Source organism: Carassius gibelio, chromosome B13 (assembly GCF_023724105.1).
Source record: "Carassius gibelio isolate Cgi1373 ecotype wild population from Czech Republic chromosome B13, carGib1.2-hapl.c, whole genome shotgun sequence".
NCBI lineage: Eukaryota > Metazoa > Chordata > Actinopteri > Cypriniformes > Cyprinidae > Carassius > Carassius gibelio.
Genome location: NC_068408.1, coordinates 3,939,906 through 3,967,239, shown reverse-complemented (window position 1 = coordinate 3,967,239; position 27,334 = coordinate 3,939,906). Strand labels below are relative to the sequence as shown.

The 27,334-nt window shown below is 34.3% G+C and overlaps 1 protein-coding gene across 7 annotated transcripts in view; it reads left to right on the top strand.

Moving 5' to 3' along the window:
- The window catches only part of LOC127970416 (lutropin-choriogonadotropic hormone receptor), a 145,124-nt gene that overhangs the window by 27,754 nt on the left and 90,036 nt on the right, over positions 1 to 27,334 (top strand). For 3 of the 7 annotated variants that reach the window (XR_008156601.1, XR_008156602.1, XR_008156607.1), the window contains one exon: positions 3,503 to 6,549. The gene's annotated coding sequence lies outside the window, so the exon portion shown is untranslated. Of the gene's footprint in view, positions 1 to 3,502; positions 6,550 to 18,094; positions 18,956 to 27,334 lie in introns of those variants that run through there. The other 4 variants (XR_008156605.1, XR_008156606.1, XR_008156603.1 and 1 more) reach the window with 3 other exon arrangements.

Here is a 27,334-nt window from a genome sequence, read left to right as displayed (position 1 = left end):
AATTCAGCTTTGATCACAGGAATAAAATACATTTTAAAGTGTATTCAAATAGAAAACTGTTTTAAATTCTTATAATATTTCATAATTTTTGATTAATGTCAACATAATGGAGTCAATGTGATACAAGGGTGTCTAAAATTGCCGATTTATATTATACGACTTATACATTTTACATATTTTTTATATAAAGGTTGCCCCTTCATGTCACAATATCTGTTACATTATTGTATTTTTCAACATTAAAAGAATGACCAATCCAGGATTGAGTAAACCACTGTCTCACATAATTAAAAACAACAATAAATAAAAATGCATGTGCTGAAATGCTGACAATTTTTCATTCGCTTATTATTATTATTTTTTTATTATTTTTTATATTAGGTCATCTAATGCACCGAAGTAACGATCAAAAGCACCAGTAAATATACATGATAAATGAAAACTCCTCAACCCATAAGAGTAGCGTTTTAAAATGTCTCCCCTTACAGCATTCGTCAGCGCAGGCCGAAACCGAGAGGCTTGTTTGCTCTCGGATCTTTAAAGAATAACCACGAGGAGAAATGGAGACACTAATCTCACTCACACATCAATTAACAGGTCAAAGACTCGCTGGCCGGTAACCTGCGGAGCGGCGTGAATATTTAATAGACAGGGACGGCGTGTTGTTGAAGGGTGTGAGTGCTGGCGTCAGGAGTTTGTTTTTTGTGGGACGTAACTGCATTGTGCTTCATATTGCAGTGAAATGTTGATATGGTGGTATAAACACAATCAGATTCAGAAGTGGCATGCAATATTCAATCATGCACACGTGTATTCATTGTGTTACTTTGACATCTCCCATTTCCTGTAATTATGTTATTCTGAGTTGTTTTTTACACCAAATTTTTGTTTTGATTAAAGTTTATATCTGTAATATATTAACTAATATATTAACTATATTGTGTCTCAGCATCTAAGATGCATCTATTTTATAACACTTCTGTGACACTACTTTGAATCGGCCCACATTAAGTTGTATATATTGTGTTTGTTCTGGTTGCATGTGTACATAGTCTTTGTGTGGGCCAACGACTCATGGTGTGTGTGTGTGTGTGAGTATCTAGGCACACTCGGCCGTAGTGTCGGGTTTCCCATCAGGCCCTGAGAGAGCTTTTCTGGCTGTTATCTCTTTAGTCACGAGTAGCGCCGTCCTCTCTCACGCTGACAGAGAGACGGGTGCGAGCCTTCCTCACGCCTCTCTCATTCTACACTCTTACTTCACTAATTGTTTTGTGAGCAAATACTGAATTAGCACAAGATAGCACAAGGATATTGCTTAGACCATGCACTTTCAGAACTCGAGACTTTATAGAGATTCAAATGCATGCTTATTAATTATCTTTAGTTGTTTTAAATTTGTTTCTGAATATGTGTAGCAGCTCAGATCTGTTGGACTCGGGAGAATTGTGAGATTTTGATTACAATATTTGCTATTGTTGCAAAACTGAGCACACTTTAAGATAACTGGGGCCCTTTTTCAGGACAAACAAAAGAAGCACATGAAAACGTCTCCATTTGTTCTACTATTTAATCTCACTGTGGTGTAGAAGAAAATATCACATTGTACTTTTTCATTTTGGATAGGCGTATGACTCTTTGACTTAAATGTGAACATGTTTTTATGTATGTATTTATTTAAATCAATTAAATGTATTTATTTTTATTAATACTTTTTTTATTTACTTTCATTTTTTTATTATTTATATAAACGTTTACATTTATATGTATTTCTATTTATTGTGATAGCGTGTTATAAATTAATCAGTGTTTTAATTCATCTTTCCTGTGAAATCTCTCAGCCTTGTGTCATCACGTATTATGTATTCTTCAAGGATGTGGGCTTTTATACGTTTCTCAGCCATTAACCAACAAAGTGCTTGATCAATGACTGTGTAGAGGGGGGACTAACACGAGAACATGTGGTTGAAGTTGAGAGGGAGACAGCCGCCATGTACAATGCAAATTAAACACTGTGTGGGTTAATATGTATTTGTTTTTGACATCATTTACTAGCACAGGTTGTACCGCTGCTTTTCCGTTAAATCGCAATTGCCGCAAACAATTTGTTTTTGCCACCTTCATTATTGAAAAAAAGTGTCATGTGATTTTTTTGAAAAACTGTTTGATGCAGATGCGTTCAGATGGTGTTGTTTTTCTCTGGAAAGACACATCCAATGTTTAGTGTTTTAATAGCTACATGGTTTTGCTGTAATAAAGATTATTATAATTTATACTTTTTAGCATGTTCTAAAATAGTGCTTTTTTTCATAGCTGTTAATATGAAACATCTTACTATATGCCATCAAATGTAAATATTGACTATTTAAAGCATGACTTTGAAAGAGCAAGTCATTTAACATTTTTGTGCTGAGGTTAACTAGATTATCATCTCAAAGCCCTAATCATTTTTTATGAAAATCCTAGTCGTAAAACATGTCAGGTGGCATTAATTCTATACGTGCTGACGTGACACATTTACACTGCTTGTAATATGAGGTTTAAGTATTATATTGCTGAAAACTGAACATGTGCACATGCACGGCTACATTAGAATGATCACACTGGTCAACTAGTGTAGGTTGTTTCCCAACTGACAAATGTTCAAAAACATTGTCCTGACGTTCTGAAAATGTTACATCTGGACATTCAAAAACAAAGCGAACATTCCATTTTAGAATTTTGCAAATATTATAGAATGTTACTTTTTTAAACCTTTTGAAACATTTAAAAACCATTAGATGAATGTCCAACTACAAAACGTTCCATGAACAATATCATTTTCTATGCTTATGTTTTGAAAACACTGTTAAATATGAATTTTTTTTGCTACCGTTTCATCAAATTAGAGAAACATTATTTCAAAATGTTCTCTTAACGCCCAAAAAAATGCCCTTAATTTTTTTTCTTACTTTAAATGAACATGCAAACATTATAGGACTGTTATTTTTCAAAAACATGAGATCACCGTCCAGCTAAAGCATTTCAGAAATCAGATGTTCTGTGAATCATATAGATGTTGTTGTTGTTTTCTTCTGTTAACACCGGAAGATTATTTGTTCATAACTTCGAGAGAACCTTGCAAGAACGTTCCAAGAGTGTTTCTTTTTTTGACCTTTAAAAGCAAACAAGATCAACTCTATATTCTAAAAGTCTAATCCGTGGCGGTCATTATGTGTGTAATGAAGTCCGCCCGCTCGCTCTGGGAACAAAGAGACTTCTCTCACTCAAGACTCTGTGGATCGGGGAGGAGGGGGTGGAAAAGAAAACACAAAATAAAGCAGAAACGGGGGCTGTTGAGGGCACGGCCTCAGGCCCTGAAACCTCAGCCCTGCTATTACTGCACGTCTGCAGAGAAACGCTCACAGACAGGTGCCGCAGCCCGCGGCTCTCTCACTCTCTCCTGACGTTTACATCAGTCGTTGTGATTCTGCAAGTTAACTGAAGTTTGTGTGCTTTTGTGCAGGTCACAGTGAGAAGAGACTGTCGTCCAGCAGAATGGCGTCAGACGTGGGCCGCAGCACTTGAGGTCAGCCGTTCACTCAGCGCACAGTGTTTATTCTGCCTTCAGATCCTCCTGGGAAGTTCCTACTTAAAGTTCGGAAGTCATAATTATGATGTGAAGTGATTTTGCTTGAAATAATACAGATGAGCTGAGCACAACACACAACATTCTGAACTTAATGGGAACATTATCGAAACATTCTTTGAACTTTTTTGTTTGCTGGGAACTTGAAAAGCATTTTTAGTTCCAGTGGAACAAAATTAAGATCAACTGAACCACATTAGTTGTGATTTAAGCTTTATGTATTTTATTAATCTTGTGTGACAGTATACTGTATAATGATAGAAATTATTCTTTTTTCATTATCACAAAACGTTTACCAGTTTTAAGATTAACATTAAATCAACACCAACAGTCTTGGTTCCAGAAGTATTTTTCTCATTAATTTTCTATAAAGGAATCTTTCAAAAAAAAAAAAGGAAGAAAGAAAGAAGGAAAAAAAGCCATTAAAACTTCAAAGACCAAACAGCTTAAAGATAACAATAAAGATAAAGAAGTCTTTGTAGTTTCAGTTTTTAAGGAAAATGTCTATTATATATCATATAAAGTATAATGCAAATATTAAGTATACTTTTATTAAGCATTATACAACTGCATTTGAATAGTTCATATGTATAAATGTTAGTAAATGTATTTTATTTATTGATTAATTAATTTAAAGGGGTCATATGATGCTGCTAAAAAGAACATTATTTGGTGTAAAGAAATGTGTTTATGTGGTTTAAGGTTCAAAAAACACATTATTTTCCACATACTGTATATTATTGTTTCTTGTCTATGCTCATCGTTCTGAAAAGCAAGGTGTGCTCTGATTGGCCAGCTATCCAGTGCGTTGTGATTGGCTGAATACCTCAAGCGTGTGACGGAAATATTATGCTCCTTAACAGATTGTGATGCCCTGTCCTGCTGGAGCGACGAGACATGAACATCAAAACCCATTATAAATGTGATATAAACATGATTTCTTGTCATGTTTTCTTTTGAAAGGCAAAAACAATGTAGTTTTGCTTTCTCAATTAAACCGCGTCACACACTGCCGGATTCTACGAAGGAGCATCCATTGGGCTTGAGGCAACCACATGTGCAGACTCTGCTTCGTTCACGGTGAAAGCCGATTCAGTGATACACAGTGCAAAGTTAAAGTATTTCCTCAGTGATGAGCACGGATCAGCTCCAGGCATGACGAAGAGGATATCGTCCTCTTTTGGAAGGTCAAACAAAGTAGTTTCGCTTTCACAGTGAAACACATAGCGTCTATACGACATGGTGGCGGTGTCGACAACAATAATACAACTAGAATAAAAGATACGCCTTCTTTCTTTGCATGAACATTTGGGCAGCGTTATGCAAATCTTCTCACATAGTGATGTAGAGATGTGGGGGCGTGTTTAAACGAGGCGTTTAGGCGGGTGTGGAAAAGACAACTTTTATAAAGAATATCTCTTTGGATTTGAGACTTTAGTATTTGTAACTTTACAGATATTTATGCACCAGAAGCACTCCAAAGAGAAAGGAAAATTTAAAATTGCATCATTTGACCCCATTAATTTAATTAATATATATTTATTTATTTATTTTTTGATAACATTCAATGAAAATTGCCTTGAAATCACTGATTTACAGCTTCTACAGAAGAACGTCTTTTCAGAGCTTGTGTTGATCTGTCTCGAAAAGTTTGTAACTCTATTGAGAAGACGAATGGATTGTACTTCTGGAACCCAGTTGTTGTGTTCTATAGCAATTCGCTTCTGCTGTCATTTTATCATTGACACGAACCCAACAATAATGCTAGGGGCTGTTATAAAATCCCATGCTTCTCATTACTAATTACGACATCCTGGCGAATAGACTGTGACGTGACTTGAAGACAGCACGGTTTATTTATTTTCAAGCTAAACTGCTGTGGACTGCTGTAGAGAGAAACGACAGAGCATCACTGCCAAACTAGCTGAAGTATTGTTGATGAGCTGATACACTTATCACTGGCAATAAATGTTTCCCTGAAAAACACAATCAGTTTGACATCTGTCTTTTTCTGTGGTCAGACTTGTGACTGTTTATTTTAACGGTGTGTTTACGTTGAGCTGTCCTCCTACGATCTGTCTGCCAGTCGCGAACAGAGCGGTTGAGCTGTGGTTTATGTGCACGCAGTTCATTCCCAGAGTCTGTGTGTGAGGACACGTGTAATGCTCTCTCAAATGTCACTCACACATGAGATGTAAGCTTCATGTTGTTGACATACAAAAACTGCCTATTTGAAACATTTCTGCAGTTTGTGCCATTGCATTTCTGCTTGCCTTGATTTTAGGACGATGCATTTCCTGAGTGTGACCATTAATAGATTTATTTTAGTTTTTTTGTTATAAGTTAACCAGGAAGAATATGTTGAATGAATTAGTAAATTATGGTGCAATTAATCATAACTAATTTTGCAGTGCTGTTTTACGTGTACTAAAATACCTGTAATTTACATGTGCAAGTGTAATTGCAAAATGTGTTTTGATTTTTTTAATTTAGCTCTTGATTTAAAATTGCAATTTATTATCTTGTTTTAAGACTGCAGATGTTTCTGTGCATGCATCTGCATTAAATGCAGTGCAGCGTAGAGTAATGCAACGGCTGAATTTGGATTATGCAGATGTCATTTTTAGTCCTCCCTCTGTTAACACTAATGGGTGTGGGTTAAATCAAACGGTTGAATCATGAGTTTTGCATAAGTGTTTAAAGTCAGATACAGACTTATGGATTAAGGTCACCAAAATATTTGTGACTTTAGAGTGAGTCATTGTTTGTTAAAATAAGAACAGTGTCATTGGTTTTTAATCGGTGGTTAGTAGATGATAAAAAATGATACATGTGTAGGTGAAGAAAACAAAGTGGGTTGAGATGCAGAATACTATGAAAGTGGATATTTTGCACACACAAATAAACAAGCAAACAAGAAAACATATTTCTTTTCTTTAAAAGTTTTATTCTTGTCTAAGTTTATTAGTAGTTGTTTTTTTCCTATTGATTTTTCATTCATTTTCTCAGCTTTGTTTTAGGCTCTTATCACATCATAAATTACATTTTATATAAACCTATATAATCTATAATTAAACCAAGAATAATTAAATAATAATAAAAGCAATTATTTGATATAGAATTTATATACTTAAAAAAAAAAAAAGGAAGGGTGTTAATATTAATTAGGACACATTTTTAACTCAAACACAAATGAATACTTTGATGCATATTATGACATTAATGTTTATATTTCCTATAAATGTCATCACATATCATAAGTTTTTGTTTCAGGGTTTTTTCTCATCATACATTACACTTATAAATGAACTTGTGTTTCTATTTCCACTATAAAACACAATCTATGCATAGAATTTTTTTTTATATGAAAATTACTTTTATTTATTATATATAATATATAAATAATTTATAGAATGTGTATATTAAATAATACCAATACCAACCCATATAGTAAAATTTTATAGATTGTTCATTGATTCTTTTATAATAATAGATTGTTCATAGATTGTTTTCTTATCATACATTTTTATATAAGACAATTTGACATGAAATTGACTTTATTTATTATATGATATTATATTTATATAATAAAAGTAATATGAGTGTGTGTGTTTGTGTATTTAGAACATTTTATTTCTAACTCAAATAAAGCCAAATGAATGCTTTGATGCATATTATGTCATATCCTATAACTGATGTTGACATTTCCCATAAATGTCAACACGTATCACAAACTGATGTTGTTGGGTGATAAGCAGCATGTGTAACCGGTGCTCTCAGGGCTGAGGGGTTCAGACCGGGGCACTGCAGGGTGGGTCACTTCAGGACATGAAGGCTCTGGGTCTCTGCCAGGATCATGAGCTACTAACCAGCGGCTCCATGCTGATCACACACTTACTGCGTATAGAGCCACAGGTGCTGCCACACCAGCATCTGACCTTTAATCAACTACTGTAGGACGTTGAAACGGATGAAAAAAAGATTTTTTCTAACATTTCCATATGATATCGTTATAAAAGCGCACTATTCATTTTTAATTCTTTAAGTGCAGTTATTGATGTGAACATTTATATGTCCGTTCATAGGCACCGAAACACATTTGTGCTTTCCTTAAAAAAACAAATCGTGAACCCAATCGCTGGAAGTTTATTCGTTTAATTGAGGGAGTAATTAATTACTCAAGTCATGCGAGGAAATGGGTAAACATACCCTCAAGACAAAAACATCCTGTAGACAGACCTGCTCGTGCTACAGCAAATGTGGGCAGATCGATCTGATACTTTGCTTTCTTGAAATTGTTCTTAATGTCTTTAGCAGCAGGTGCAGAGCAGATTTTGCATGGAGAGGGTGAAACTGTGCAGCTGCAGCAGTGATCCTAAAGCTCTGACGTATGTCAAGATTTTGCTGTCGTACCTTAAGATTATAAGCAAATTTCCTCTGGAGCTTCATTTGACATTGACTTCTGCAGTGATATCACAGGAGAAACATACCTTTACAGCACTGCCATAGAATTAGTGTCTTATGTAGCTCGAAAGCATCTGAAATAGCACTTTTTTTTAATTGCAGGTGTATTATTCAATGTCAGTAATTTGCAACAAAATGTTTGACATGAAACTTGAAATAAAATCAGGAACTAGCTCTATTTTAGAGGTATGGGTGAAACATTTCTCGCAGTGGACAAAATTAGACACGTGCGGGAAAATACTGATGAAAACCCCCTGAAGTACTGTTAGTATCACCCAAAGATTATATTTTATGTGTTTGAGTATCTTTCACATGCATATTTTTATGTATGCATGCCACTGAGTAACTAAAAAATGAAATTAATATCAGTAAAAAAATAAAAAAATAAAACAAAAATCACATTTCAAGTTAATGTTTCTAAAACACTATTTTACTGCAAATTGCTATTTTAATTATAAAGCATTATTATTTTATCAGCATAGTAAAAAATTAATTGAAATTAATAAATTAATGTATTAGTATTTTTGTTTGTATTATTTGTGCTCCTAAAAATAATATCAGTAACAACTAGAGATTATATTTCATTGTAATATTTCACATAGTTTTATATATATATATATATATATATATATATATATATATATATATCCTAATTATTAAAATATTTGCATGTGCTAATGAAATTCAATGTACCCGTTTACTGTAACTGCATCTTTCTAATTAAATACTTTTTCATCACATATTACACAAACATTATAAGCATAACAAACATAATTGATTATGATTTTAGTTTGTCTTATGTGCTTAGCCCTACAAATACTCAGTATCCATATTTAATTTTTAATATGTATACACACCACTGAGTATTAAAAAAAATCAGTAAATCAGAACTAATGAAATTCATTACACACATTAATATATATTTTATTTTCATACATTTATAAATAAATACTTTTTTGATTTCATATATCATAATAATTTAATTTGAAATGCAATTTTAATTGATCTTTCACATAAATATTTTAATGTAAACACAATTTCGATAAGTAGGCTGGACAAAACATTTTAATATTTATTATTATAAGCATAACAATTTGAGTGAAAAATTGTTCTGAAATGAGTAAATTAGAATTAGAATTGTTTTTTTGTTTGTCTTTAAAGTGCTGTAATATAATCAAGAAAATCTGAACTTCTGCGTTTTGACATTTATCTTTGTGTATAAACTGAAAAAGCAAGCGTCTGGATCATAAGCTCCTGGTTCACGATTGTGTCTTCCTGACCACACCCTCTGCTGTGAGTCAGCAAAAAACACAGGAAGCTGTTTCATTACACAATGCCTACTAACTCTTCCCAGTTTTTCTTTATTCATGTGCCACTGTAAATCTCTTTGGCCAAGATTTTCCTCGATGTTCTAGGTGCATTTTAGCCCCATCACGTAAATCCCAAGACAAACACAATCCAGTGTCATAACCATTATCTTATCTGGTGAGAGGTGAGAAGTCAAGGTCAGTCGAAACCGAGCGACAGCAGGAACGATGAGAAGACGAGAGGCATAAAAGAGCTTGACAGACGTGTTGGAGCCAAAGCATGTGTGATCCAGATATGATGAATATCTGTTTACAGGCCAAAGGGAGTCACTTCACAAAGACTGTGGTGACTCACGGCCGTCCGGACGCCATCCTGCTCGCCTCGACTGGGGCTGGAAGTCAAGCGGCGGTGCCTGAAGCTGTCAGGCTTTCAAATGCCCCATATTTAACCACTTTAATGCCTCCAGGTCCTGTATTTAAACAGCAGGGGCAGAAATTCAAAGGCATGCTTGCAAAAATGTCACTCAAAGGGGCAAAATTACTACATATATTAAGGATGTGGATGCAGGAAATAACTGTTTGAATATTTTTTTAAATGTAATTTATTCCTGTGATTCAAAGCTGTTTATTTTTTTTTTTTTGCATGATTACCCCAGACTTCATTCGTCCTTCAGAAATCATTCTAATATGTTGATTTGCTGCTAAAGAAACATTTTTTTTTTTTTTTATGTCCGAAACATTTTTTGTCATCATATATATGTATGTATGTGTATATATATGTATGTATGTGTATATGTATGTATGTGTATATATATATATATATATATATATATATATATATATATATATATATATATATATATATATATATATATATATAAATTCATTAAAAATCTGTAGTTTTGATAGATTGCATATGCAACAGATCAATTAAGAAACAATTGTGTCAATTTGAGTCAATTGTGGAGCATACATTTTTCTCCTTTAAAAATGTCAATTTCTGTCACTGCTGTACATCATCTTTTAAACTGATGTTCCAGTTTCCAAAGGAAATACATTTCATAATGAATACAGTGTCGTGGAGAACTATGCTTGATGACACGCTCCTAAAACTGTGTTTGTGTTTCATGATTGATGTCGAGGGACGTGTGTTTGTGTTTCTACTTAATCCACCTGAAACTGTGTGTTACAGACTGTACAGAAGGTCTACCTGACTCACCCATATTAGCATTCACCGTTACAATCACACCATCACAACTCAGCCCCAATTTGCCTACCCTTGCACCTCTCTGGGCTTTTATTAGTCTGAGCTGTGGTCATCATCATGAGACGGGTGTCTGCTTTTTGTTTATTCTCATGTAGTTATGACACAAATGCAGTGAGAGAGAGGAGTGTTCTGTCTGGGCCCTGCGTGTCCCGCGGGCGAAAGGCTCCTCTGTGATGGGACACGCCCTGACACATCGCTCCACCGCTCTTCTCCTCGCTCACCCATCTTTGTCCCGCTCTGTGTACACAAACGCTGTGGAATCAGGTGTTGATTTGCTGAGATGAAATGGACAGGAGCAAAATGTGCTGGAGAAGCACAATCATTTGTGACCCTGGTACTTAAGGGTCAGTGTTTTGAAATTGAGATTGATAGATCATCTGAAATTTATTAAATAAGCTTTCCATTGACGTATGGTTTGTTAGCACAGGACAATATCTGTCTGAGGTCAGGATCTGAGGGTGCAAAAAAAATCCCCTTTAAAGATGTCCGAATGAATTCTTAGCAATGCATCAAAATCAAAAATTACGATTTGATAAATTTACAGTGAGAAATTTAAAAAATATCTTAATAGAACATAATCTTTACTTAACATCCTAAAGATTTTTGGCATAAAAGAAAAATCTATAATTTTGACCCATACAATGTATTGTGGGTTATTGGTCCTTTTCTCTTACAGAATAGATTTGCCAAAATCTTAGAGAAAAGGCCTATAATCATATGTGTCTCCTGTACTTTCAGTAGCATCTCAATGTTTCAATGTGAATATAAATTCAAAATGAGTCCAATTTCAAGCCACATGTATGCAAAGTCACAAATCAGATCATTTTAATGTCTCAAGTGTTTCTCCTGTAGGCATTAAATGAAGAGAAAATGTGCACTTTTGCTCTTTTCTTTTTTTTGTTGCTCTTGTGTTCTTACATGTTTCTCTACTAGTTTCAAGTGAGTGTTCATGTTCAAGATAAGTTTAATTGAAAGCCACATGAAAGCAACATTAAAAATGAGATAACTTTAATATCTCAGTCGGTTCTCCTCGATAGCATTCAGATTAAACTGGTTCTACTCTTCTTTGTGTTTCAAGGGAGATCTCTTTAATGTCTCAGGTTTTTCTCTTTGGCGAGGAAAAGGCCTTATATCTCACATAATTTCAAAATAAATGTGATTTGTGTTCCATTTAATGCACGTTTAGCTTAGCTTAGATTTAATGCACGTTTAGCTTCTGCTGTCAGACGAGAAAGAAAAATCACAAATCAGATCTCTTTAATACTTGTTTCTCCTAGGCATTACATAGAGAGCAAATGGACACGTTTGGTCTTTTCTTCTCAAGAGAAGAAGCCTAGTGTCTCACACGTGTCTCCTGTAGTTTTAGAAGAGAACTAAATCAAAGGGCCAACACTTCAGTGTTAAGAGATATTCAAGATGAGTCAAATTTCAAGCCACATGAAAGCAAAACTACAAATGAGATCACTTTTGCCCTTTTTCTCTTGGACAAAAAACCCCAATGCATTGCAAAACCTTCGACTGCTGCTCTAAAGAGATACATAATTTAACCCATAAAACAGTAGTATAAATGGATGTTTTAGGTTGAATCAGAGATATTAAATGATATTTTTGTCCGTTTGATGCTGACAGTTTTGTTCAGTGTCCTATCAGAATAGATAGTCCATTGTCCTCCTTTGTAAGTAGCTTTGGATAAAAGCGTCTACTTGAAATGTAATGTAAGAGATGCTAATCAAAAGATCGACACTTTGATGTAGAGAAGTTGAAGATGAGTCAGTCTCTTAATAATCTGTGAGATCTTAGTTGTTTCTTCTATCTGCATAGCAGTGAGATTCAACCGAGAGCAACAGGTCTGGGGATTTTGATGTCTCAAGATCAGATTTACCAAGACATCAACGTCAGTTTTATCAATATAAACTTTGACATTTCTCATTCATAAGTTAAAAAGTTGATTCAAAGGTTGAAAACACAATGATGTGAAGAGAAGTTTAAGATGAGTCCAGTCTTAAACCAACAGAATCACTTTGTTTCTCCATTAAATCTCAGATTGATCAAACTCTTGGTGAAAAGTCAGAGATATCAGTTTGGACTTATTAAATTCTCCCAAGATCAAATGATTAAAAAGATCATGTGAAAAATCACAAATGAGATCCTCAACTCATTTTCCTTTGAATCTCCTAGAACGAAATGATCTTGATTTAAAGCACATACTGTACTGCCATACACACGGACTGATTCATGTTTATTTTAGGTTGTCACTTGTACCCATCCTGAGTCAGCCGCTCACGTACGACACAGAGATGATCGGTGAACACTGATTGTGGGATTTTCAGAGTAGAACATGTTCTTAGATCAACATCTTTTTGTTAGTTCTAGAACAATGTGTGTGTCAGACATAAAAAGGTCTTTACCCTTCTGCTTACACAGTTGCACAGATCTGATTGGTTGATAGAGGAGGCATTCCAGGACTACACTGATGAAAGTCAACAGCCATTTCAGTTATTTAAAGTGCTTTTTTAAATTAGTCTAATCAGAAATCAAGGTTTAAACCAGTTTTCTTCAGTTGGTCTAATTACACTCCGCATAGGGAAAAACAAAAATACAAAACATTTTAAAGTACTGTAGGATATTTCTGTTGACACCAGTGTTATCTTTGAGATAGATACTATAGCATTTATAAATAACTTTTCATTTCAATACTGTTTATTTACAGTTTTTTTTTAATGCATAGTTTTTTAATTTTAATATAAAACTATAATTAAAATGTCAATGCACACATGCATATTTTTACTGAGCACAGAAATTGTAAATTGTATGAAAGTAAGTTAACTAAATTATACATTAACTAAAAAAAATTTTTTAAAGTCCAATTTCTAATTTTATATCTAATTTGGCTTTTTTCATGATAACATTAAGTTTTAAAAAGCCTTTAAAAATGTTTTTATCTGTTTCACACTGAGTGTGTGTTTTTGTCTTAGAGTAAATAAATATTTTGATTAATATTAAACCCAAATTTAAGGTTTTGAAGCCAAAAATGTTTGGCTATTTATTTAATGTTTGTCCAAAGTGTAGTGGATCGCCCCCTCCATCCTGTTATGTCATTTTTAACTCTGTTTCACTGGTTTATCACTGCTGGTGCTTCTGATAAGATTGCAGCAGCTGATAACAGATGAAGTTTTCTGTATGTTTGTTGTGCTGTGTCATCCACCCTCAGACACAAACATCATGCTGAGATGCACAAGCCTGTTCAGGACTCTGGGGAAGCCTGTGTTTTATGCGAGGGGTCAGGTTTTGGCGATAAGGAAGCGTGTGATGCAGGCTGGTGTGTTTAGTGCAGGGTTCAGTTGTATAAGGGAAGTGTTTCTGAAGCTGGTTTGAACAAACAGAGCGTGATGTTCAGACGGTTTCTGTTTTGGTCCTGTCGGGTTGTGATGTGTCTAGGTACAGCCTCCTATGCTTATCAGATATATATCAGCTCATCACTTTCCTAAGAATGAAAACACACTCTCTGATTAGCATCAGACTGGAACAGCAGCCCTTTGACTCACGGTAATATCACTGATTTATTTCAAGCAAGGTTTAACACTGTAGCTGTTTGATACATTTTTTTTTTACATTTGCATTTTGCGTAATGTTTTTCCCGAAGTTACATACAGTGCCATTTTTATGTTCCCAGGTCACGGAGCCATGACTTTGTGGTTTTGAGAAACATGCATTGCCTGTATTGACATTGGGAACATTTTAAATAAATAAATAAACCAGGTCTTCCTTGTGAATTATGTAAGATATTTTAAAAGATGGTTGAAGTAGTGTTTTTGCCTTTTTGTATCATTAATGTGACTTAATTGCTTTTTCTCCCCCTCCAATGTTTCAACATATTTTTTCAAAATCCCATGACATACAAGTGCTGTGCTCTACCCATATTTATATTATCATATTTAAAGACACACGCACACATGTATTTACAATGTTAATATTTCATGCATTATTACACATTTATCGTGCATTGCTTTCATAGCATGAGGTTCGTGATTGAACTACTTTTTAAAAAGAGAAACAAAATGTGAGTGTTGAAATGTGGCGGTTCGTGTGAAATCAACCTGTTAACTGATTGTGAGGACTCATACTACAGGACTCTCATTACAGAGCGGCCTGCTGACATTTGACTCACCTTGCCATAATCTAGCAATGTATTTACATGCATTCACATGCCAATGCACATTTTTTGTCTTTATTCTGTACAGCATATCTATTGTTTTATTTATTTGAACTTAGAATAAGAAAACAATTTTACATTTTAAGTTTAAGTGTCTTTACTGTTTGGGGGATAAGCAGGTTTAAGAATCGGCGTTTCTTTATAACAGGCTGTATCATGTGCTGAAAGAGGAAGATGTGTGGTTAAGGTCAGTAAAGGCACACAGTTTTCTCTCTATCAAGTAAGAAGGACATTCAGAATATTCCAGAGACATCTGAGTCTGAGGAGTTTCTTCTCTGAGAGCGAGTTTCACCTGAGCTTGCTTTATATCTGCTCAAAATAACCCCGTCCGGCTTAGCCACACCTCGTGAGTCACCAGCGGCTCACACACGTACACACACACAAGCACTCAATCCACACATTTACATCTGCTGCTCTTTTTGTGTTAGCCTCAGCTTGTTCTAGTTTATTTAGAGTCATAAAGCTGTTCAGTGTCAGTTCTGTTTTACAGTTCTTTGTCTACAGAATATTTAGTACAGAAATAGACAGTATAGAAAATAAATAAGTGGAGCAAATGAACTGAAAGGGACAATAAAACAAGGGGATATGGTAAAAATTAATTAAACAAATTCATTAAAAAATAAATACATTTGGAAATTAATTTGAATGTGTCTACTAGATAAATACCTACTCAAAACGATTTCAAGTTACCTGTTAAGTTTTCCTTTAAGATAATTTATTCTATTGAAAATTTGGTTTTATTAGATTTTTATAGCACTTTTTGGTGCTTTTTTGTTGTGATGATTTTTGTGGTAAATTGTGAAATTTGTTTTTTACATGCTTTGCTGTATTTCTGCAAAAAGTCTGGAAGGGAAAGCATTTTCAGGATGTTAATTAATTCAACTTATTCTGTAGAATTTTGTAATGTGCTTATAAATTTTTTATAGCACTTTTTTGTGCATTTTTGTGGTAAATTTTGACATTTGTTTTTTTACATCTGGAAGGGAAAACAATAAAAGCATTTTCAGGATAGCTATTATGTTTAATTAATTCAACTTATATTGTAGAGTTTAGTAGTATGCTTATAAAATTATTTATAATAACTGGTTTATTATCTACATTTTTTAATGCATTTTTGATGCATCACATTTTTTGGTCTAACTTTAGAGTAAAAGATGCATTTGATGCATTTTCTCCAGCAATTAAGCTAAACAGAAAATAAAAGCACTTTTTTTTTTTTACTTGTTACATTTGTTAGATAATGTAATCTATTGAAAATTCATTTGCCTTCATTTTTTTTCCACCTTGATTTGTATTGTGTGCATTTGTATTGCGGTGAGTTTTGCCTTGGTTGCATTTTGGTCTAAGTTTAAAATAGTTGACTTTTATGTGTTTTGATGCGTTTCCTGCAGCAGTTCTGCTAAACAGAACAATAAATATCAAACTCTACAAGCAAAAGGCAACAATAGCAAAAGTGAAAACACCTAAGACGCTAAAGCATATAAAGGAGAAACCTTCTCTGCATTATAACATGTATTCGCGCTCCTTTAAATGCTGGCAGTAAATGGTAAAGAAGATGGTGTTGTGTAAGTGCCTGGGCCGCCCTCAGGGAGAGCTCTGTTCATGTTGACACTTCCTGAAGGGGATTTTTCAGGAGGGGCTGAGCTTGAGTGAGTGAAAGGCCCTATAGGATGACTAACTCTCCCTGGAAAGTACACAGAACTCCTGGAGGGTGAGGGGCCGGATCACAGGTAACAGGGATGAGGAATGGGTTAGGATGGTGTTTACCCATGGAATCTACAGCTGGAAATCTTCGGATCATATGTGCACATATTTAAAAAATCAGTGCATGGCACATGTGGATGCCTTGGGGCAACTTCCTGAACTTTGATGAGGTTACACAGTTAACGTTTGGTCAGCACGTAGGGTTAGGTCAGCCAGAAATGAAATGATGTCATGGCACTGCAAGCTTGTGTGACTTACTTTATTCTTAAGACAAGACACTACTAAGAAAAACATTGTTTATTCATGCACTGGTCAGTTTTCAGATTTTGTGCTATTTGCCTTTTAATTATTATGTTTTTTGGGGATTAGTGGACAGAAAGTGTTTATTGAACTTTATCTATTTGTATCTGTGTATTTAAATGACAGACTTTATAGGCCATTTTCACAAAATTGTTTTTTTCTCCACTGCAGCAGCACTTACATACACCAAAACTTACAGATTTATTATTTTCTGTATGCTGAAGGTTTTTGTCATGGGGTTTGTTTATGTATTATCCACCTGAGCTTTTTCAGTATGTCATTACTACAGTAACTACATTTTTTTTTTTTTTTTTTGGGCTGTTGACAGTATTTTTTGATTCATGGAGTGATATTAATTGAAATCCAAAAACCCCTCTGTAAAATCATTTCACTCTTATAAAATAAACATTTTTGTGGAATATTTGGAATTAAAAATATTTTTGGAAATTAGTGTATTTCTAATCACATAATGGATAAAGTGTTTAAACATAATAAAACACACACACACACACACACACATATATATATACAGTGGATAAAGTGTTTAAACATAATAAAACACGCACACACACACACACACACATATATATACAGTATATACACACACACATATATATATAATATATATATTTTTTTTTTTATTATTTATTTATTTATTTATTTATTTTGTGATTGTTGGCATATTTTCTGAACTATGGAGTGATAAAGAGTCCCTTCTTAAAAAAAATAAAATGAAACAAGAATTTTTAAATAACTTTTAGATTTCTTTTCCAAAACGTCATGCAAATTTGTGCATTTTTAATCACATTATGCATCATTTTCATATTTAAGCAATATTTCAGAAAGCATAATGCATATACATTTAATACATAGTCACCCAATTCACCTGGGGTGTGTCGTCTTAAGAAAACAAAACATTCACGCTACTAATTGCCATGCAATGGCAATGCAAGACAAGGTGGCATCAAGCTCAAGAAAGCACAGTAAAATTATCTAAATGAATTCGTTTTCAAATTAATTCATGCTTTCATAATACTTCCCGCCGAAGCTCCTACAGGTGGCATCTTCCAAACCGGCTGCAAATCAAGTTTTGCAAAGAAAAAAAAAAAGTCTAATAATGGCTGGGGGTGTATTCTTCTGAAGGATTTGGGTGACACACATTTTCCATGACTCTGGTGGCCAGCTCATGTGTTTGTCCTCCTTGCCCTCTATAGAGACGAGCTCCGAAAGAGTCACTGCCCCCCTTTCTGGAAACAGCTGCATGCTGAGAGAAAGACGGGGAAAGAGAGCAAGGAAAAAAAAGGAAGGCAATAAAGTAGAGGGCTGGATGTATTTATTTGCTTTTGGTCTGGATTACCAGCAGCACCAAGTTTCTCTTCCTACTTTACCAAGAGAAGTCCCCAAGCAGAGTTAAAGTCCAACACGCTACGGTAAATGCAACCACACAGCAATACAAACACTGATACATGTAGTGGATGCATCTTTATTTGTCCCATCTGTCTCGACACAAGGAAGTAAAACTGCACAATATACTCCAGTGCTTCTGTTTGTCTTTTTCAACGGCAGAAACTTTTGACTTATGGTGTGTTTATTCCATTAAACAACTAAATGAATCCCACAGCAGACCTGCGAGTGCAGCTGCTTTGTGACTTAAAGGGGTTTTTATTTCTTTTCAGTTGCAAACGTGCAAGGAAATATACTGTAGATCAGAAGAAAAAAAGAGAGTTGTGAAAAAAAAGGTGTTGTGCAATGTGGCATCAATTCTGGCGCCTGATATTTTGGGGACTTTTGACGTTTCATATTCAAATGAAAGATCAACATACTGTACAGTGACCCCAAAAACACTACCTTACAAAATATCAAAGCAAATGTCATGTGCATTCAAGCATCTTTTCTCTTCTGTATTTTTGCTTAATGTATTTTAATCACCTGGTGTTTTGCTGACTTTTTGTGGATGTATGAATGTCACACAGATGTTGTTCACATATACTGTACACTGTATCTATTTAAGTTTTTTTATGTGTGCATGTAAAGTGTATTTGTGCCAGCTTGTAAATAAATGCCACTTGCTTTCATATTTTGTCGTCTAATGCAGTGACTTTTCATAATGTGCTTTTTCAAGTGAAAAGAAAACATCCAAAATGCAGTCTTTTAAGAGTTTTCTTTCCTTGCACTTACATACGTCAAAACATACAGATGTATCCCTACATGTATTCTGATGATTTTTACAGGTTGCTCATGATTCAGTAGTCTGATTTTATACACAATTTTCTTCCTAAAATTAAAATCAGTGCATGGTTAAACATAACATTTCAGAAAATAGAAATGTTGATAATTTTATGACTTATTTTTTAATGAGCACAAATGTATTTTTGTGCATGTGTACTTGTGTCATCTTTCTTGAAAACAAAATGCCACTTGCTTTTTCAATTGTATTACTTAAGGGCTTTCAGAAATGTTAAATGTGACCATATAATGTTGATTACTTCAAAAGCAGTGGATACAGTAAATCACTTTACAATAGATGGAGTGCATCTTAAATGTAAAACTACACACTTTGAAAGTTCAACCACAAGATTTAAGCATGAAGCATCTCAAGCTGAAGTCAAAGAATCACATACTGTCTGTGAGTATAAAGTTATAGTCAATATTTCCTCCTAATATTTCAGCTCCTGTCATGACCACTTACATCTGGTAAACCACAGTAACTTTCATACGATATGCACAGGGATACAAGAGAAGAACGTTTAAATGAAGTAAAATCTGGCCACAGGAATAACATCTGTGATGCATGACTAAACACTTCATGTGGCTTGAACAGCAGTGCCACCACTAAAAGAACAATTTAAGACACCTCACAACCCAAATAACACATGTCTTTCAGGGAAAAAGTCCTTAAAAAATAGATAAATTAGCTTCACATAAGCTTTTTAAACCTGTGAACTGCACGACCCATTTAATTTCACTGTAACTTATGCATGTTTTTTTTTATTGTACAGTAAGTGTATCATATGGCCATATGAAATACATAAATAGATAAAGAAATAAATACGCACATACATTTTTGTAAAAAGCATTAAAAAGTAATTTTGCTCTTCATATTTCAGTCCAAGAAAATACATTCACATTTAAAAAAAAAAAAACACACATCAGCATCGAACATATAAAAATAAATATATAAATAAATAGAAGCACACACTCTCTCTCTAGAAAAATATTAAGTCAAATCTAGTAATTAAATCTAAATCTAGTAGTTTGGTCTCTAGTACAAGGCTATTCAACATTTGCATTTATCCTAAATAGGCAACTATAACATTGAAAATGTTTTTTTCTTTTCCAATTCAAAAATATATTTAATTGAGCCTCACTGTTTACAACATATATTTTGCATATATTTAACATTTATATGGGCCTGATGTTTATTCATTTATTTGGAAATGCTGTAAATAGCCTAATATGTTTTAAACCTCCAACTTTCCTCTACTCTGGTACTGTATATTTTCAAGATCTAGTTGAGCCTTATAAGTGCTTCAAATGAGAGAATGATTCGCCAATTTCTGCACATGCAGCTTTAAACATACGTCCATCACCAGCCTGGTTAATATTGTACAGCCAGAAGAACTAGTACAGCTGCATATTTGTCCGATGAGCTTTTTCTTTTAGTCACACTTTCCTTTGTCAAAACAATCATACATGACTATAATTTTATGACACATTCTTGATCGAAACGGTTCGCACCGGTTCAGGATTGGATGCATGTCTGTTTTGGCATAGAAATACAGTATTTTCTGTGTCTTGAAAAGCCATTGCAGCGTAGAAAACTGCCTTTCAGGTCAACATGTTACGGACGCCGTACGCTGAGGATAAGATATAAGTATAACACCTTCTCTGACCTGTGACCTACTTCCCTTCTCATGAAGCACAAAGATATACAGAAAACATGATGAACAATGTATATGGAATGCACTCATACAAGCCAGAATTTCCCTCACATTTCCCTGACATACACCTCGCATTTCCTTGTTACTCTTTGGATTTGTTTGCTTTTTGTGTTACATAACAATCTGTCACAAAGATCTTTGCCGTGCATGTTCAAGTGCACATCATATATCTCTTAGATAAAATATTAAAGATGGAAATTACATTAGCTTTTGTTCTCTCGCCATACAACAATAAAGTAAACATGTAGATTTTAAATACCATTTTCATTAGGTTGTAAATTATTTATTAACGGTGTTTACTTCTTTTTTCTAACCAATGATTTCAAGAAAGCTTGTTTAATGGGCAAAGGCGGACAGTAGTGATTGTGAAGTATTTTTACTAATACTTAGTAAATTTTAAAAGTATCTGTAGTTTATCAGAGTTTTTTTCTTTGGAAAACTACATTCTTACTTCACTACATTCCAAAGTATAATATCACACTTTTTACTGCACTACATTTCATTAAAGTTGTTGTTTGTTTTACCTTTAATACTTAAGAACAATAAAAAATATATATTTTCTTGTTCTCAAGTAAATCTTTAAATTACTTTTACTTGAGTAAAAGTAGGAAATTAATAGATTTCTAATGTAATTAAGTATTAAATGATATTTAATATGAATTGTAGTGCAGAAAAAGGTACAATATTATGGTTTGGATTAAGTTGTGAAGTCATTTTCTCTAAAGCAAAACACTGATAAAGTACAGACACTTCAAAAGTACTTTTAAAGCAGAGTAAAAATATTTCACTACTGTCTGTCTCTGTTAATGGGGAATATTGTGTAAACTGAAAAATTTTTGGTAATGGTTTATGCTAGTTTTTTTCCTATGTGACTTATAACTTTCCATATTGTGTTGTAAAATTTCCTTTAACCAACAAAAGCCACTTCCTTAATGACATCATCCCCCAGGAAGTGACATGGTTTGAGAGGCAAAACAACACAAGCTTCAGTAAATATGAGTTCGGTGGTGTTATGAAAAATTTAAATAATAATAAATAAAATTGAATTACATGAAAATATAAATTGAAATTTAAAAACAAGTTTGCAATTGTTATTTATATATATGTGTGTGTGTGTGTGTGTGTGTGTGTTTAAAAATATTTTTGAAAAATACATGTAATTTTTTTAGATCATTAATTTTTTTTGTCTTTTTCAAAATAAAGTATGGGCTATACAATTCCAAAGCTTACTGTCTTATCCAAAGCAAGTTACAAATTATATAAATATACAAAGTATTTTAAGAGTCTGTGCTTGACCAGAGCAGATTTCAGAAAGTCTGTTATACTTCCTGAAATATTTCCTGTATGCTGTAACACAAGCACATTAATATTTCAAAGTGACTCCAGTGTGCTGCAGAACAGGACCTGATACTGTCACAGTTATTGCCTTCTTTGAACTTTTTTTTCAGTTCATCTTCTGCAATACATTAACAGATCCACGAACGAATCACTATGCCGAGTGTCACTTATTAAACCGGTATTAGCTGGTGCAAATCTGATGCAACTCCACGTCGCGGCAGAGATGCACAGCGCAGATCTCGAGGTGATTCAACGGCTGGCAACAAGTCAATAGAAACTCTTTATTATGAGCTCATAGTGTCTCTCTGATTATTTACCACCTGAACAATAGTGCTCAAGAACACAACATGCTCAGCAGGACTGAAGGACATGCATATCTGAATAAATTGTTTTGAGGCATTCTTTTTTTCAACAAGGACTTGCACATAGCCATTGAGATTAATATTAGAAAGGACTTCTGGGACACTGTGCGTGTTGCAGTTAGTTGCATCTCACCACTCTGCTTTTCACATTAGAAACCTGAGAGATGCTGGCCTGTTCTGCTTCTGACAGTGTTTTACGCAGGACAGAATAACTAGCAAATTTGCAGCCTGCAGTTCACAAACAATTACAAAGAAATGGCAAGTGATTTAAATGATTCAGGTAGAAAAGCTGAAATAGTATTTTCTTGCAAAACATAATCCAATAATCTCATTTACTACTACAAAATATTTATTTTACAAGTTTATACACCAGGTTTATTATAGTTTACTTTAACTATAATAAACCTGGTGTATAAACTAGTAAAATAAATATATAATAATCATAAAAATACTTCCATTACTTGATTAAAATAAACATTAAATAACAAAGATTGAAAACTAGTTTAACTTGATGTACTAAAATAACTAAATCTGAATTATAAATAATACAATTATTTTTTATTATTATTTGTTGTTGTTACCTTTAAGGGAGAGTGTAAATCACAACTAAAGTGGTTAAATTAACAGAGTAATTCAGATGAGTTTACAAATGATTTAAATAGTTAAAATTGCATAAACTTAATGATAAAATAGTTTGTTGTTGTTTTTACTGTAAATATTTTGTGTGTGTTTAACACTATATATATATATATATATATATATATATATATATATATATATATATATATATATATATAATTTGTCTGCAAATAATGCAATGCCATTTCTTTCTATTGGACAAAAAATGGAGAAGAAATTAAATTAGCCTTCTATATACATGTAAAAATGTAAAATGTACATTTATAAAACCTGTAATTTGCGGTTTGAATTGTTCATTATGTTGGCTATTGACAAGAATGGGGTTTAAGATTGGGAAGATTTGCACATAATGAAGGCTAAAAGTTGAAGTCGTTTTTCCCCTCCAGCAAATGGAATGGCAAACTAATCTTTGTGAATGTAGTAGTTATATGCCACTCTCACATACGTTCACCCTGCCATGGTGGCTCCGACAGTAAGGAATACAGATGGAGCAAAACAATATGCCATTTAAATTTGCATCCGTTTTTCACTCAGATGATGAATTTATTTCCACATCCTGACTTGTCTGTGATACTTGAGCATGTGCTTTTCCACCCGCGTACGGCCTGATGCAAACTCCTTCGGTGCAGCTGGTAATGGAAACTGCGACACCGGCTGCCACTTCAAACACACGCAGAGATAAAAGCCTGACAGAAGAGCATCTCGCTCTGTGTGCTTTATATCTCATTGTGAACTATTGCAGAAATCTCTCTTTCTCACACACCAGATCCTCCTCAGCCCTCACCACAGCCTTCATGTAGATTACAGCCGCTTGATCTTGAAAGTCAACAACTGAAACAACATCCCATTTCAGCTGACATCATCATGACGGCACGCGCAGAGAAAATAGCCAAACATGTTTCACAACCACTTCCCTTCATGCACCTGCAGCGTCTGCTGTGAGCTGTGACCACCACATAAAACAGGGCTGTTTTTCCTGCCCATATTCCCAAATTAACCAGCTTGGGACTCGTCAGCTTTAAAGTTTGCACTTTGAGGAATATCAGAGCAGATGTCATTGGGTTTGAGGCGTTTCCAAAATTTGAGGCAGCACAAAATGCTACATTTGTTTGCATCAAATCTAAATTGATCATAATTTCTTTTTTTCTCCCGATTATGTAAATATTTTTTCTTTATGATTAACAAGGAAATATTATTTTTTTTACATTTCAGAACACAAATTTTAAAGGGGTCATGAACTGCCTTTTTGTTCTTTCATTTGTACTGTTCTCTGAGGTCCACTTATAACATTATCACATCAAAACAACATCATAATTTAGACGTGATAAGCAATTTGCAAAGCAAATCTGTCCTGTTTTTAACCCCCTCATTTGAACGATCTGTTTGAATTGGCTGATTGCAGACTCAGAAGTAAAAGCCCACTGCTATTATTGGCTAATAGTTCTGTATGTTTTACAGCATACACTCTTCAAAAATAGCTCAATACATTTCAAACGGTCTTTAAAAAGAGAAAAAGCAATAGTGTATAATGAAAACAGTTACTCACATTTGTGTTGTGGATTTATTACTGTCGGATCCAATATAGTTGGCACAACATTATCTTTTAATTGAGCACAGTCCCATGAAAATGCATATAAATAGTATGCCAAATAAAAATGAAAACTTGTAGTACTGATACATAAAAATTGACTTTGGCATGTAAATGATTCGCAGGTTTTGTGTACATATGATACACATCTACCCCACAACCCTAAACTTACCCATCGTGTAGCATATTTATTTGGCGTACTATTTATACGCACTTTCATGAGATCGGGTTATTTAGTTTCAAGCTTTGTAAAAAACTCAAAATGTCCCTTGTTTTTTTAAAATGAATCCACAGTAAAATCAAGTGAACAAAAGAACAAAATCGTACTGATACGGTCTGGATTTTCATAAAAAATAAAGTTAATTCTCTCTTATCTTCATTTTTTTCCTGGATCAGAAGGATGGCAATACATGCACGCACTGTTTCTCCACACCTTGGCACTGAACAGGGTCTTCAGAGCATCTTTATCATTTGGTTTTTGCTTTATCGTTTGAGCCTGCATGTTAGTCTCTCTCATAAAACACTACATGAGTGAATTGGTGGCTGGGGCTAAACAAGCAGTGATGTCGAAGCACACATTCATCTTCTTCTGAGTACACAGTGCATTATTACATCATAGAGTCCAACATTCCAAAAGCGGTGGTTTTGGCAGATTGGCTTCAACACAAGCTGTTTTTAGACTTAAGATTTGAGTTCTGAAACTTACAGGATGTTTTTATAGTACAATTACCTCTTATATGTTAAAACATCATGGGAATTTTGGTTTCATGACCCCTTTAAATTAAGTCAGTGCATTAATTGCTGTTTCTTCATAATCAATTAAAAGCATTTTCTAAATGAAAATTGTTTCTATACCATATATTTTTTTCAGTGTGGTATAATTGCAGTAAAACAAGTAAAATAAATATATGTCCCTGGAGCCTCTGAAACTGTTTCAGTGGGACCACTGTCCTGCTCTTGAACATATTCAGGCAGTTCAACATTGACTAGCCACGGTTCTGCTTGAAGCGTGCTGTCTGTTCGAACAAATCCAACTGCATACCAAAAAAGAGATCCTCTGCATTGGGGAGAGTTTGCACTTTTCCCAGTTGACCCACAGGCCCAACCGGCTGAGGTGTGAGATCACCACATCATCTGATCCTGACACTAAGTTAGAATAAGCCAGTCATCCAGGTAGTTGAGAATGTGAACTCCCTGCTCTCTCAGGGGAAACAGGGCTGCCTCCTCATCTTTCATGAAGACATGGGGTGACAGGGACAGTCCGAAGGGCAAGACCTTATACTGATATGCTTGTCCTTCGAATGTGAACCGCAGTAATGGTCCGTGGCGTGGAAGGATTGGCTGGTCCAAGGTCCAAGATTCGTTGTAAACCACTGCTTTTCTGGGGTAACTCCAGCTCTACACAATGAGAACATGATTTATCCACAAACCCCACCTCAGTGTGCTTAATTCCCAGACATGTGAGGCAGTGATCGTGACCATCACCCAACACCAGGTAATGACCACATCCTGAAATGCCCGGGTGATACATTGTCTGTAGCAAGATGCAACGTCATCTTTACAAAGATGTAACGTCGAGTTTGTTAGATGCATAGTCGTCTTTAAAAAGACGCACCCATTAATGCTCTTTTAGGGAAAAAGCTCTTTCACCAAGAGCTCCAAAGAGTGTACTGAACTCATTCAGTCTTCTTCTCTCAGTAGAGTAGTCAGGGGCAAAAGGATGTGATTGCTCGGCTCCGAAAGCAAAAAGCAGAGTATGCATTGCACCTGCTGCTTAGTTATACTTGCGTTGTGATCAGCGGCAACTGGATGCATTCATTGCATGCCAATGTGCATTGGCTCATTTAGTTTATACTCGAAATGAATTGGTCTCTCTAAGTGAGATCCCAAAGTTGGTCATTACAAAGGTGATGTTGAAAGTGACCGACTGAAAGGGAACTGCATTTTCAGAGTTCATGAGAATGCATTAATGTTTTAGAAGGTGACGATTAGGTGCGTAGTTGTTTGATTTGAATCGTGTGAAAACATTCAGTTTTTTTTTTTTATTAAAACAGTTAAGTATAAAGACCCACCTCTCAAAGGATTGTACAGAAACTTACAAATGAAATTGTATGAATTCTTATGAATTAGTCCACCAATTTGCCAATTATAAGGTGACGATTTTGTACACATTAGTACAATGTAAATGAGAAAAGTACTAATATATATATATATTTTTGTTAAAACATTATTTTGGCATAACAGATTGTTCAGAAATGTATAAATGTACAAATGTAATAAAAATAAGGCAATACCTTTTTTAAAACCCAGTCTCGAATTGTCATGAAAATGTGTTGGCAATGTCAACAGCAAAAATTTTGACTCAACTTTCCAGTGGCTTACTGGAAAAATAATAGCTCATTTAAATAACTTCCCATTTACATTAGCCAAGCATTCTTGGAATCCAGTTTATACAAATTAGCCACCAAAATTACCATGAAATTGTGTAGGCAACATCAACTGCAAACATGTTGTAGAACAAACTAAATTGGTTTACATTCCCCTGACATAATTAAATCTAGAAGATTGTACATTTCAGAGAATTAC